Source organism: Pan troglodytes, chromosome 11 (assembly GCF_028858775.2).
Source record: "Pan troglodytes isolate AG18354 chromosome 11, NHGRI_mPanTro3-v2.0_pri, whole genome shotgun sequence".
NCBI lineage: Eukaryota > Metazoa > Chordata > Mammalia > Primates > Hominidae > Pan > Pan troglodytes.
In genome coordinates, this window is record NC_072409.2 from 112872037 (window position 1) to 112884730 (window position 12694).

At 36.9% G+C, this 12694-nt stretch overlaps 1 pseudogene; it reads left to right on the plus strand.

Annotated features, from left to right (window-relative positions):
• The window catches only part of LOC100614879 (histone-arginine methyltransferase CARM1-like), a 267533-nt pseudogene that overhangs the window by 116958 nt on the left and 137881 nt on the right, over positions 1-12694 (plus strand).

The window sequence follows — 12694 nt, forward strand, 5'->3', positions numbered from 1 at the left end:
GTCCCACTTTGGTGAATATCTTTTTAAACAGCTTTCTTTTCTTTTCTTTTTTTCCTTTTCGAGACAGAATCTCGCTCTGTCGCCCAGGCTGGAGTTCAATCAATGGCTCGATCTCGGCTCACTGCAACCTCCGCCTCCCATATTCAAGCGATTTCCTGCCTCAGCCTCCCGAGTGGCTGGGACTACAGGCACCCACCATCATGTCCGGCTAATTCTTGTATTTTTATAGAGACAGGGTTTCGCCATGTTGGCCAGTCTGGTCTTGAACTCCTGATCTCAGGTGATCCGCCTGCCTCGGCCTCCCAAAATGCTGAGGTTACAGGTGTGAGCCATGGTGCCTGGCCTTAAACAGCTTTCTGTGAAGATAAACACAAAATTAAATTGTTACTAAGATAGATAAATGCTGTCTGCAACCTGAACATGGAGGTATACTGTATTCGATTTAACCAACTGTGTTAAGTGATGGACTCAGCTTCTTTGAATTTTCTAGTAGTAAACAACTCTAAGAACATCCTTGAATATGCATCCATCCACACTTGAAAAAGTACAGCCTGGAAGAAATAATGATAAGTAGAATGTCTAGCAAAGAATATATAAATTTTAAATTTTGATTCATAAGGGCAGAATACATTCCAGAAATACAGAAATGTACAGTTCCAATAATAGTCATTCACTGTTTTCTTATATCCTCTCCAACATTTGATATTATCAATATATTTTTAAAATTTTAATGAGATAAAAAGACTTCATTTTTAAAATTTATTATTACTGAGATTGTTTTTTCACTGTTTTTGCTCTTAGCATTTTTCTAGTTACTAATGCCTCTTACTAACTTTTATTCTATTTTTATTTTTACTTTTTTGAGACAGGGTTTCATTCTCTTGCCCAGGCTGGAGGGCAGTGCCCAATCACAGCTCACTGCAGCCTCCACCTCCCAAGGCTCAGGTGATCCTCTCACCTCAGCCCCCACGGGCCACCACACTCAGTTATTTTTTGTATTTTTAGTAGAGATGGGGTTTCAATGTGTTGCCCAGGCTGGTCTTGAACTCCTGGGCTCAAAAGATCCACCAGCCTTGGTCTTCCAAAGTGCTGGGATTACAGGAGTGAGCCACTGCACCCAGCCTCTTACTGACTTTTCAATAGGGATGCTTGCTTCTTATTTTTTAGAGCTAATCGCATATTGGGAATATTAAGTCTTTATATATGTTGAAAATATTTTCCCAGCTTATCACTGTTTTTCAATTTTGTTTAAAGTATTTAAATTTTTTTTACATAAGTATATTTTAAATTTTTGAGTAGTTACTTGTATTTTCTGGATTTTTTGGCATGCTTGAAAATACCTTCTCCACCCATATGTTAACAGAGGACAGGGACAGGTGAAAAAAGAGAATAATATATAGACAGACATTTTACAATTTATAAAAATAGGGAAAAAACTCAATTTATATTTTAATCAAATCACAACAAAACAAACAACTCCAAAACAAAAATTCTGAGCCTTTCTGGATAAAGAAAATTGAACCAGATAAATTTTGAAGGTTTTTATCTCTTCTGGGATGGTACCAATACCTGGAGAAATGCTTTTACTGATTCAACAAATATCTGTTAAGTATCAGGCACTGTGCTTTAGTTTTGACTCAGAAAAAAAAGTGTTGATTCTGAAAATAAAGTAAAATTACTACTGCCAGCAAAGAGCTTACAGACTACAATAGTCATGTATGTACAAGGCACAGTAGGAGCCTAGAACCCGCCTCCCTTCTTTATCTTATTCTACTTCTAAAACATAGGAGGAACAGTTGGCAAAATGCTAAAAATTCTAATTTCTTGAAAAATATTTCTTATGATTTCAAGAGAACATACTTAGAAGAGCCCCAAAGTCCCTTCTTCTGCATTTGCATCCACGGTTACTCCCCTGAGAGGAGGCGATGTTGCCTTTGAGACATTGACTGGGCTGTAATACTTAAACCTGTAATCATGTTTGATGCCAGGAAAATGTTTTCAAAACTCTGCACTATTTAACCAGCCAAGACATTTTGTGAAAAATATTTGTGAATGATTTCATCAAGAGATACTCATTCACTTGAAGTAACAGATGAAAGCATTTGAAAATATTTGGTCATCTTAACTCTGTGTATGTGCGTGTGTGTTGAGTGTGTGTGCATGAAGGTGCATATGCTCACGTGTAGCAGTAGAATTTTACATATAATCATGTTTTGAAGTTAATACACTTTCTGTATTTGATTTTATAAGAAAGAATGAAAGGACTTAAGAATCTATCTTGGTAGCCGGGCGCGGTGGCTCATGCCTGTAATCCCAGCACTTTGGGAGGCTGAGGCAGGTGGATCACCTGAGGTCAGGAGTTTGAGACCAGCCTGGCCAACATGGAGAAACCCTGTCTCTACTAAAAATACAAAAAAATTAGCTGGGTGTAGTGGTACATGCCTGTAATCCCAGCTACTTGGGAGACTGAGGCAGGAGAATCACTTGAACCTGGGAGGTGGAGGTTGTGGTGAGCCAAGATCGCGCCACCGCACTGCAGCCTGGGCAACGAGAGCAAAACTCTGTCTCAAAAGAAAAAAAAAAAGAATCTATCTTAAAAATGAATGAAATAATAATAATCCCTTATTATTTTAATAGTTGTTTAGAAATTATTTTACCTTTATTATTCAGTCTTCACCAAAGCCTATGAAATAAGCACCAATATTTTCATTTTACATGATTGATTAAAAAATATGACTCAGTGTGATTAGGTAATTGAAGTTCCTGTTTGCTTTCAAAGGTAAAAGTAAAGCCCCAAGTTCATTGCTGTTTCTACCACGCTACATCACACTATGCTAAACGCCTGTCTAACCTGTAAAAGGAGGTTTAGCAAGTTAGTTCTCAGCTATCTAAGCTCCGTCTTTATCATGATTTCATCGGCACATTGTGGTAGAAGGAACATGAACTTTGGAGTCAAATACTGTTCAGTTTAGCCTAAAGCTACCTCCTTGTAAATTCAGCCTAAAGGTTTCTCTGGACATGGTGAATTGTAACGTAATGGGATGTGTGAACAGACTGTAATCTACTCTTGTACCAATCACCAAGTTTCAGCCAGTCACAGGCGACCAACTATTCAGATAAGACCAAAGCCAAGCTCGAATCAATCCAGCTGTTGCTGCACCTCACTTCGTTCCTTTCTCTGTACATCACTTTGCTGTTTTCTGTCAGTAAATCCTGCCCAACCACATCACAGAGCCACAGTGGCTCTGAACCTATTCTAGTTTGGGAGTTGTCTGATTCATGAAGGATTCTTTGCTTAATTAAACACTGTTGGATTTAATTTGTTTAAAGTTTTTCTTTTAACAATACCTAGGTTTGAATTCCAGTTCTGCCACTTACTAGCTGTGCATATTTGGGCCTAAACTCTCTGCCTTGCCTTCACTAGGAACCTTGGCAATGATAACACAATGGAGATTTGTTGTGATAGCTCTGGCAAATAACAGGTGATCGAGAATGTCTTCGAGACATAGACTGAACTCTCCTGGGATGCTGTCAAGAGACACACAATTGACTTGGGCAATGTAAGAATTGTGGGCAATGGGGCCCTGGACATATAGGCAAGAGCCAATAAATAGGAGTCAGTGTTGAGCTTTGCACTGATCCACATGCAGAGAATTGGTATTTGGCCATGATTAGATTTTTCTCATCTCTGATTCTCATATTCACATATGTCTAGGAGGCATTATATCAAGAAGACGGAAGTGGAATCTTGGGAACATGAGAGAAAAGTAGGAATGACACTTGTGAATACTTTTTACGAAGGCCAAAGTGAGTTTATCTAATCCTTTTTTTATTTTTTATTTTTTTACTCTTTATAGCCAGTGGCGTCTGTGTCTTTAAATGCTTACTCAACAGAGACACTGAATGTTGCTGTGTGTGGAAGGAGTCCATCTTGATTACTCTGGGGTACAGCAGTGCTTTACTGAAGTTTGAGTCTCATGCTGGTAAGTTTTGTGCATATCCAGACCCTCTGTCTTATCCAAAGAAGAATCTCCTGATTCTTCTCACTTTCAGTGGTTACTGATTAGTTGGCTTTTGAAGCATGTTTCCTGTTACCAGTCAATTCTCATGCATTGATGAAATGATTTTAAGCTGGTCTTGGTACTTACTTGATACCATAGCTAGAGAAAAATCAATCTTTTCCTAGAATATGAGAATGTTTTTATTCTTTTATTATTATTATTATTATAATACTTTGAGTTTTAGGGTACATGTGCACAATGTGCAGGTTAGTTACATATGTATACATGTGCCATGCTGGTGTGCTGCACCCATTAACTCGTCATTTAGCATTAGGTATATCTCCTAATGCTATCCCTCCCCCCTCCCCCCACCCCACAACAGTCCCTTTCCTGTGTCTATGCGTTCTCATTCTTCAATTCCCATCTATGAGTGAGAACATGCGGTGTTTGGTTTTTTGTCCTTGCAATAGTTTACTGAGAATGATGATTTCCAATTTCATCCCTGTCCCTACAAAGGACATGAATTCATCATTTTTTATGGCTGCATAGTATTCCATGGTGTATATGTGCCACATTTTCTTAATCCAGTCTATCATTGTTGGACATTTGGCCTGGTTCCAAGTCTTTGCTATTGTGAATAGTGCCTCAATAAACATATGTGTGCATGTGTCTTTATAGCAGCATGATTTATAGTCCTTTGGGTATATACCCAGTAATGGGATGGCTGGGTCAAATGGTATTTCTAGTTCTAGATCCCTGAGGAATCGCCACACTGACTTCCACAATGGTTGAACTAGTTTACAGTCCCACCAACAGTGTGAAAGTGTTCCTATTTTTCCACATCCTCTCCAGCACCTGTTGTTTCCTGACTTTTTAATGATTGCCATTCTAACTGGTGTGAGATGGTATCTCATTGTGGTTTTGATTTGCCTTTCTCTGATTGCCAGTGATGATGAGCATTTTTTCATGTGTGTTTTGGCTGCATAAATGTCTTCTTTTGAGAAGTGTCTGTTCATGTCCTTTGCCCACTTTTTGATGGGGTTGTTTGTTTTTTTCTTGTAAATTTGTTTGAGTTCATTGTAGATCCTGGATATTAGCCCTTTGTCAGATGAGTAGGTTGTGAAAATTTTCTCCCATTTTGTAGGTTGCCTGTTCACTCTGATGGTAGTTTCTTTTGCTGTGCAAAAGCTCTTTAGTTTAATGAGATCCCATTTGTCAATTTTGGCTTTTGTTGCCATTGCTTTTGGTGTTTTAGACATGAAGTCCTTGCCCATGCCTATGTCCTGAATGGTAATGCCTAGGTTTTCTTCTAGGGTTTTTATGGTTTTAGGTCTAAGGTTTAAGTCTTCAATCCATCTTGAATTAATTTTTGTGTAAGGTGTAAGGAAGGGATCCAGTTTCAGCTTTCTACATATGGCTAGCCAGTTTTCCCAGCACCATTTATTAAATAGGGAATTCTTTCCCCATTGCTTGTTTTTCTCAGATTTGTCAAAGATCAGATAGTTGTAGATATGCAGCATTATTTCTGAGGGCTCTGTTCTGTTCCATGGATCTATATCTCTGTTTTGGTACCAGTACCATGCTGTTTTGGTTACCGTAGCCTTGTAGTATAGTTTGAAGTCAGGTAGCGTGATGCCTCCAGCTTTGTTCTTTTGGCTTAGGATTGACTTGGCGATGCAGGCTCTTTTTTGGTTCTGTATGAGCTTTAAAGTAGTTTTTTCCAGTTCTGTGAAGAAAGTCATTAGTAGCTTGATGGGGATGGCACTGAATCTATAAATTACCTTGGGCAGTATGGCCATTTTCACGATATTGATTCTTCCTACCCACGAGCATGGAATGTTCTTCCATTTGTTTGTATCCTCTTTTATTTCATTGAGCAGTGGTTTGTAGTTCTCCTTGAAGAGGTCTTTCACATCTCTTGTAAGTTGGATTCCTAAGTATTTTATTCTCTTTGAAGCAATTGTGAATGGGAGTTCACTCATGATTTGGCTCTCTGTCTGTTATTGGTGTATAAGAATGCTTGTGATTTTTGTACATTGATTATGTATCCTGAGACTTTGCTGAAGTTGCTTATCAGCTTAAGGAGATTTTGGGCTGAGACAATGGGGTTTTCTAGATATACAATCATGTCATCTGCAAACAGGGACAATTTGACTTCCTCTTTTCCTAATTGAATAATGTTTTTATTCTTAGCCCTCCTTTTGGTCTTCCTTCATCCTAAGCTGCAGGAGAGACTACCAAAGGTTGTCCAGATCTTCACCACTGTTGTCAATTCTCCTTGAAGATGAGGTTGTTTGCAGAAATGCGACTTTCAGTTTGAGTGTTGGTCAGAATGATTTCATCCTGTTTTTGTCTTTGAATCATTTACTGAGCATTTTTTGACTCTGGGCAATAAAAATCAAGCCACAGAGAAGTAAATTAAAGTATTTACTTTAATTTAGTAGAAGTATTTTAAGAAAGTACTGAACCACCCTCTGAAAGATTTCCAGCCTGATAAAGAAAATTAGAACTAACAGTGCCTTGGGTCAACCTTGGATGGTTGAGTGTCATTTCTTTAACTTAGATATAAGTTGTTCCATCTCACATATGGTGTTAATCCATATGCAGTGTAAAATGCTAGCAATGGTATGGATTCTTCTCTGGTTAACTAAAATATCCAAGGCTCTTTTATTATTAACTATCTTGGGATAAAGAAGTTAAACTGATTTCTAAACTGACTCTGGAGTCAGCCAGAGTGAGGAACTTTCTTTATCATATATCTATCCATACATCTGTCTGTGTATCCATCAGTCTACCTTACCTTTAATCATGAATTTCAGAGTAAATTTTAATAGTCAGCATGTTTCACCCCCGTATATTGTGCATATCATTAATTAGAATTCAAAATTTGTTGATGATTTTTATTTGTTTCTATTGGGGTTAAATTTACAAATTGTCCATTGAAGTACACAAATCTTAAGATACTATCGTTCCTGAAAATTACCTCATGCCCTTTCCCAGTCATTCCCCACTGCCATTCTGCCAGGGGTAATCATCACTCTTCTGATATTTTTCCCACCATAGAGTAGCTTTGTCTTTTCTAGAACTTCCTATAAATGAAATAATTCAATATATACTCTCTTTATTAAGGTCACTCAGCATAGTGTTTTCAGGCTCGTCTGTGTTGTTACAAGTATTAGCAATTTGTTCATCTTTCTTGCTAAGTAATAGTCACAATTTGTTTATTCTCATTTTGATGGATATTGAGGCTGTTTCCAGATTTTGTCTATTATGAATATGGCTGCTATAAATATTCTCATTCCAATATATTTCTATACATATTTTTTTCATTTCTTGAGTCAAAAATCTAAGAGTAAAATTCCTGGGTCATAGAGTAAGTGCATGATGAGTTTTACAGGAAATAGCCAGAATTTTTTTCCAAAGTGGTTATACCATTTTACACTCCCAGCAACAAATAATGAATGAGAGTTCTGGTTGTTCCACGTTCTTGCTAACATTTGGTCTTTCATGAGATATGAGTTATATCTCATTACAGTTTCAATTTCCATTTTCCTGATGTCTAATGATGTTAAGCACTTTTTCATGTGCTTATGAGTTCAAATTGTTTGCCTGTTACTAATTGGCTGTGTGTCCATTGAGTAGTTGTTCTGTATATATCCAGGATACCACGCTTGTATCAGATATGTAATTTATGGATGCTTTGTAGTTGCTTATTCATTACCATAATGTTGTCTTATGTTGAGCAGAAGTTTTAAAATTTGAAGTCTAATTAATCATTCTTCTTCTTTGTTTATTGCTCTCTGTGTCCTAAGAACCCTTTGCTACTTTCAATACTGAATGATTTGTCCTATATTTCCTTCTAGAAGTTTCCTAGCTTTAGCTTTTATATTTTAGGTATGTAATTCATCTAAATTATTTTTCATATGATATGAAGTATGAGGCCAAGAATTATTTTTAGTTCATACAGATATCCCACTATTCTAATAATGTTTACTGAAAAGATATTTTCAAGTCAAATGACCATATAAAAGTCTTGAACACTTTATTCTGTTCCTTTGATTATCCTTATACCAATATCGCATTGTCTGGATTACCTTTAAAGTAACTCTTGAGGTCAGGTAGTCTATGTCCTTGAACTTAGTTCTTCTTTGACATGATTGTTCTGGATCTTTTGGTCCTTTGCATTTCTGTATACATTTATAATTAAGTTGTCAATTTCTACAAAAATGCTTGATCCAATTATATTTGAGATTGATCAATTTGGTGAGAATTGTACTTTTAACAATTTATTGAATGTATTGAGCAATTTATTGAAAAGGCAAAAGAGAGCAACTGTCCCTGACAGTTTCCAAATTATAGATAAAAGTCCAGTATGCTACCATGAAGTTTAATATTTGTTGTATTTTTTTGTGGATGATCTTTCTCAGATTCAGAAAATTCCCTTCTATCCTTAGTTTGCAGAAAATTTTTATCATTATTAGGCATTGGATTTTGTCAAACTTTTTTAAAACTATTGATATGATAATCTTCTATAACTTTGGTTAATAGCTTTGAATTATGTGCTTTGTGTAGAATTGATATTATTTGTCTGTTAAATGTTTGATAGAATTCACCTGTGAATTTATTGAGGCTTGAAATTTTATTCATGGGAATATTCATGGCAATTCTTTAATAGATATGGGGCTCTTCAGATTTTCTTCTTGTTTCAATTTGATATTTTATATCCTTTCATGGAATTTTCCATTTCATCGAAGATGTCAGATTCATTGGCAAAATTGTTCATAATTTGCATGTTATCCTTTTAATTTTGTAAAATTTGTAATAATTTCTACTATTTGTTTTCTGATAGCTGTTATTAATGTTTCCTCTTTTTTTCTTTGATCAGTGTAGGTAGGGGTTTATCAATTTTATTAGTTTCTCAACAAATCAAATTTGGCTGTATTCGTTTCTCTATAGTTTTTCTATTTTTTATTTCATTGATTTCTAGTCTTATTTTTATTATTTTCTTCATTCTGCATTCTTTGGGCTTACTTTGCTCTTTTGTTACAGCTTCTTATAGTGAAAACCTAGGTCACTAACTTCATTCTTTTACTTTTTCTAATACAATTTCTTAAAACCATTAGGTTTCCACTAAGCATGGATTATCTATATAACCAAATTTTGGTATGTTGCATCATCATTATTATTCAGTTCAAAATATATACTACTTTCTATTGTAATTACTTCTTTGACCCCTGGGATAATGAGAAGTGGTTTAATTTCCATGTACTTGGGAATTTTTCATATATTTTTTGATTATCGCAGCTGGACATTCTAAATGTTGTGCATCAAGTGTCTGGATTTTGTAACCTTCCTTTAAGGAATATTGAGGTTTGCTCAGGTAGGCAGATTACCTAGTATAGGTCAGCTTCATTATTCTGAGGCTTATTTTTAGTTTTGCTATGGCTAAGAAATCTTTATTCCAGGTCTAGTTTAGATATGCTACTAAAGTGTGAACAAACTGTGTTTTCTGATGTATGTCTGAAGTGTTCAAGGTCTTTTCACACTGACTGGTTGGAACTATAAACTTTCTCCATGTTATATTATCTCTGGGAATTGTTCAGCTTAGAAAAATTAGAGCTCCTTAAAGTTATTCTTTTCCCGTAGAGGTTTTTGTCCACTTGCGGAAACTTACCATATATATGTGCTGCTTAGAATTTATCAAGCTAGAAACGTAAGGGGAGCCTCTTGTAGATATTTTGAGCTCCTTCTTGATATAACTCCTTTCTGTTTGATGATCCACTGTGGAAATTCCAGCAGCAGCTTCAGCCTCCCTGAATGCCATTCTTTGTATTTTTAACTCAGCAAGACCATTTTGCTCTATTTTGCTTCCCACACCCTACGCTGAAGTCTGGATAGTGCCTCAAGGCAGAAAACCAAGTTAATCATAGCACTGACCTTATTGGTTTAGCTTCTTTTAAAGATCACAGTTTGGCATGGACTGTTCTCCATTGTGTGACAGCTATTGTTTCACATATTTTGCTTAGTTTTCTTATGGCAATGGGTGGGAAGGTATGGTAGCAGTTAATGTCATGATTATGAGTAGAAGTCCTCCATATTTTTTGAAGAAAAAGAAATTCATACACTTAGAACCCTTTAGATTTGGATGAAAAGCCAGAGTTGATCAACATTTCCATTCCTCTGTATTCTCATTCTGACACACATTCTTGCCCGTTCATGCAATTGAACAGAGTCAGAAACTTCTGCTCTCTGAGCCAGGCAAAACAGTCTTCAACTCAAAATATTTGCACATGCTTCCTTCCCATTAATGATAGATCAGCCTTTTTGACTTCGATATTCCTATAATGTATGCAAATGACACGTTTCTATTATCTTCAGGAATCTTCCTGTGATCTTAAAGTGTGCCTCCAAAATACTGACCACTGATACGTAGGGCTACCATTACAGACCATATCGAAAAGCCAAATTTTTTTGGATCAAGATTTGTGAAGAATCTCAGATTTTATCCTATTTGCAAGGTAACAAGTTACATAGCCGCTGTTTCATGGGTGCTGACAAAGGACATAGGGATCCTGGTTCAGAGATAAAGGCTTTATTACTCAGAGAAAGAGCATTAGCCAGAGTGTCAGCACATTGTCAGTTCTGTGAGCTCCAGTTCCCACAGGCAGATGCAGAGGCCAGGTGGTTACCTATAGATGTAGTCAGTTGCATTATAGGAGAGGACCACTGAACTTGGAGAACCTGCTATTTTATAGCAAGAAGTAAGAAAGCCTGCTGTTTATTCCAGAGGAAGATGTCACTTCATCCCTTGAGGTTGCTTGCTGCATACATAACTCTGAGAAATAGCCCAGACAAAGAGTGGTCGAAGTCTTGCATTCTTGGCATACTCAGCAAGACAGGTATGAACCCCAGTATGAGACTGACGGAGGAACGTCTCCCAACATTTTTGTTCCATGTGGAGGAGGGAAAAGATACTCTTATGTATAGACACAAACACTGAGACAATGGTAGTATAGGAAGCTTAATTCATAGATCAGATCAAACTAGACGCAAACACATACATGAACAATCTTTGTAGGAAATACAGACACGGTTGAGGCAATTTAGAATTTCTTCTACAGCTAAGATAAAATGATATTTGTAGTATAAGATATTCCATGGTATACCTCTCTTAATAATTCAATTGTGACAAGCCCCACATCTTGAAAAATTATGCCCCCACCAGCCTGGTTATAGAGAAGTAGGTGCTTCAGTCATTCAAGATATCCTGAAAACTATAGAGAAACAACACTGAATGAGGATAAATACCAGCCTCAGGGCTTTTCACTTATTTGAGGGGACCAGATAGCCATTAGATAAAAATAATTTAAGTAGGCTTGAGACAGAAATACAACCAGGTATTCGGATAGCAATAAACCAGAAATAATTTAGAAACAGACTCAGTGAGAGCAAAATCACTCTCTCGGTTCAGTTAAATGCACCCCAGAAGCCAAGGAAGACAGGCCTAGTTATAAGGGGTTTGTAAGTTGTACTTCTTGGGCAGTGCAGCTTGGTAAGCCCTGGTGGATCAGTCCATGTGGACATCTTGGTGGGTCCTTTATGTTAAAAGTCAAAAAAATAAAAAACAGTTTTTGAATACTGAGTTTTATCTGCAACAATAAAACATATATGAAGGAATTCTGCCTTCACAACAAATGGCTCCCAGATAAAGAGAGCCATGTTTACTTATATTTATAGGTCAAATATAACATCTTGCAATCCTGATTGGATTACATTTGGGTCAGTTTTAATAAAAGCAAGAAATTCCTATCTTCCGTAATGAAAATCAGGATACGCCTTATCTCAGGATGTGACTTAGAAGTTCCCAGATGGCCCAGATCCCAGGTGGCAGTGGATCTTGATTGTCATTTGTCAGCCTGGGTGTTGACAGAAGGCTGTCTACTTATATCACTGCCTATCAGATACAATCACTGAGTTTTCAAGATGTGTGCTGATTTCCTGGAATAAGAGGATGTGGAGTTTGAAATGCAAGGCTTTTGTTTTATATTTAGAAATGAGTGAACAGCTGCCAAGTATGTGTAACTTGGGTAAAAAATAAATCCACCTTCACTGGGGGGTTGACCTGTGTTGATAATTAGGAGGCGCTACTAGGAAAGAAATGATCAAATATACAAATATGACAGTGTGAGGACTATTTCTTCCCTCTCTTCCTTCTTCAGAATTGTGACTCAGTGATTTCCAAGCCTGATTTGGTCATATGTCATTATGTCATATGTCAGATAATCTCCAGTAATCTCAAATACTGGTACGAAATCCTAAAAATAAAATATGTTTTAATTCAGTGTATTTTGGAAGCAGTGGGAATATTTAATGAGTGTCATAAAAAAAAAAGAGTCTCACTCTGTCACCCAGGCTGGAGTGCAAAGGCACAATCTTGCTCAGTGCAACCTCTGCCTCCCGGGTTCAAGTGGTTCTCGTGCCTCAGTCGCCTGAGTAGCTGGGATTACAGGCACGTGCCACCACACCCAGCTAATTTTTGTGTTTTTAGTAGAGATGGGGTTTTATCATGTAGTCCAAACTGGTCTTGAACTCCTGATCTCAGGTGATCCACTTGCCTTGGCCTCCTAAAGTGCTGGGATTATAGGTGTGAGTCACCGCACCTGGCCAAGTGTCAAAAATTTTTTTAAGTTTTT